This window comes from Phyllobates terribilis, unplaced genomic scaffold (genome assembly GCF_046119375.1).
Source record: "Phyllobates terribilis strain yellow unplaced genomic scaffold, ASM4611937v1 Scaffold_4__5_contigs__length_816908805, whole genome shotgun sequence".
In the NCBI taxonomy this organism is placed as follows: Eukaryota; Metazoa; Chordata; class Amphibia; order Anura; family Dendrobatidae; genus Phyllobates; species Phyllobates terribilis.
Window position 1 is genome coordinate 692,307,225 of NW_027362764.1, and position 2,500 is coordinate 692,309,724.

The window sequence follows — 2,500 nt, forward strand, 5'->3', positions numbered from 1 at the left end:
CCTAACGAGGGCCAGCAGAAGTAACGTCTTCTTCTTCAAAGAATCTTGTGTAACTAACCCAATCAGACAGCTGCCCAGGAGCTAACCTCAGTGCTAGGAAGGAGCGGGAGGGAATTGAGGGGGTGGTTCCTGCTAAGGCCCTGAAATAATAATAAGACAGGCAGGAGAGTCTGACGCATGGTGGCGGAAAAGCTGCAGGTGCAAATAGGGAATGTGGTCTCGTGCGAGCAACTTGTGCATGCTCGCTGTGTGTGAGTGTGCGCTTCCTAGGTACGGCGCGCTGCAGACAGTCAAAAGGGTTGCTCCCTTTCATTAAAAGTTAATCCCCGGCTGCAGGCTATTAGAAAGCAACTAACCGCGCTCTACTCACCCTACCCAGGTCTACCGGTGAGTCTCGCCGCTGCTCCCGGCCTGTGGCATTGGCCGCGACGCTGACGTTCCGTCGACAGCGCGGCAGCCGATCAGTGAGCTCAGCGGCTCTGAGCGGGGCGTTCTGTCTACAAGACCTTTTTAAGGAGCCAGCAAAAAAGTGAAGAGAAAGGAAAGCACAAAAGCACCTTGTCTTACTAAGCACTGGAAAGGGCAGCCGGCAACCGGACTTCACAGTAGAAAAGCAGCAAGTGAGAGGCCTGTCTCTGCCTACGGCCACACCACCCTGAACACGCCCGATCTTGTCTGATCTCAGAAGCTAAGCAGGGTTGGGCCTGGTTAGTACTTGGATGGGAGACTGCCTGGGAATACCAGGTGCTGTAGGCTTTTGCCTTTTCTTACTTCCACCAGCAGGGGTCACTCTCCTCTTTGCCTTTTTTCCATTCCTTTTTTCACAAGCGCACACATGCTCCTTTCTTCTTTTCATTTGCTTTCTCTCTTGCGCTATTTAATCCTTGCAAAATACCAGCATCCTTCTCATCACCGTGGGCCTCCAGCATTGTTGCTTATTTACTTTTAATACTAGGCTTCTTTTCACCAGGACCAGCGACTCCCGCATGACTGGAGGCAACCACCGCTGACCTGGAGGCAACCACCGGTAACCTGGAGGCCAGTTTACAGCACAACCCAAGCAAAACACCTTTGCAGGCCACACGACCCCCCCGAAGAGCAGCTCAAATTCACTCGCAACCATCTCACCCTCTTCCTTCATTCACTCCTGGGCGTTTCGCTCCACCCTAAGTTGCGGGTCCAGCTTGCTCTTTCTGTCACATCCCCGCGATGAACGGTTTAGCCTGCAGGAGACCCTGCGCCGAGCCATTTTTAAACACATCTGATGCGGCAGGTGTTTCATTGCTCAACAAACAACACCTATAGGGACGGCACAGCCTATGCATCGGTCCTTCGGAGACCGCCCCAGAACGGCCAGAGTTCTCGTCCCCACGCGAGCCTGAGGAAGGCTGGCCGGGCGATGGGCCAAGCAGCGTCTACTGGCCATACCACCTTGGATACGTCCGATCTCGGAAGCAAAGCAGAGATGGGTTCGGAAATACTTGGTTGGGACACCTCCTGAGAACACCAGGTATTGTAGACAATTTTGATGACGTTTTGCCATCTTGACCAGCTTTGCTAGCATTGAGTGGCGCCTTGCTGGACACCGACCTTACGTAAAGTAGAGGCTGGAAGTCCCAAGCATCCCAAGCCCCCCAAGACCTCTAAGATAAGGACGCAACCCCGCCGCCTCTACCAGGCCTCACACCGAGCTCCTTGCCACGGCTAGGAGCGCTTATTGACCCCGCAGCCGGCCGTATGCAAATGATGGCGTTAAAAGCATCTCGCGCTGTGAAGGGGCCAGGCTTTCAGCAGCTGCCCAGGGGATGGTTTTAGAGGGCGACCGCCTAACGAGGGCCAGCAGAAGTAACGTCTTCTTCTTCAAAGAATCTTGTGTAACTAACCCAATCAGACAGCTGCCCAGGAGCTAACCTCAGTGCTAGGAAGGAGCGGGAGGGAATTGAGGGGGTGGTTCCTGCTAAGGCCCTGAAATAATAATAAGACAGGCAGGAGAGTCTGACGCATGGTGGCGGAAAAGCTGCAGGTGCAAATAGGGAATGTGGTCTCGTGCGAGCAACTTGTGCATGCTCGCTGTGTGTGAGTGTGCGCTTCCTAGGTACGGCGCGCTGCAGACAGTCAAAAGGGTTGCTCCCTTTCATTAAAAGTTAATCCCCGGCTGCAGGCTATTAGAAAGCAACTAACCGCGCTCTACTCACCCTACCCAGGTCTACCGGTGAGTCTCGCCGCTGCTCCCGGCCTGTGGCATTGGCCGCGACGCTGACGTTCCGTCGACAGCGCGGCAGCCGATCAGTGAGCTCAGCGGCTCTGAGCGGGGCGTTCTGTCTACAAGACCTTTTTAAGGAGCCAGCAAAAAAGTGAAGAGAAAAGAAAGCACAAAAGCACCTTGTCTTACTAAGCACTGGAAAGGGCAGCCGGCAACCGGACGTCAAAGTGGAAAAGCAGCAAGTGAGAAGCCTGTCTCTGCCTACGGCCACACCACCCTGAACACGCCCGATCTCGT

The 2,500-nt window shown here is 54.4% G+C and overlaps 1 non-coding gene across 1 annotated transcript; it reads left to right on the forward strand.

Moving 5' to 3' along the window:
• Positions 1-637: 637 nt before the first annotated feature.
• Positions 638-756, forward strand: LOC141266495 (5S ribosomal RNA). The gene has a single exon (XR_012320531.1). It is a non-coding gene; the product is annotated as a 5S ribosomal RNA (ribosomal RNA).
• The last annotated feature ends 1,744 nt before the right edge of the window (positions 757-2,500 follow it).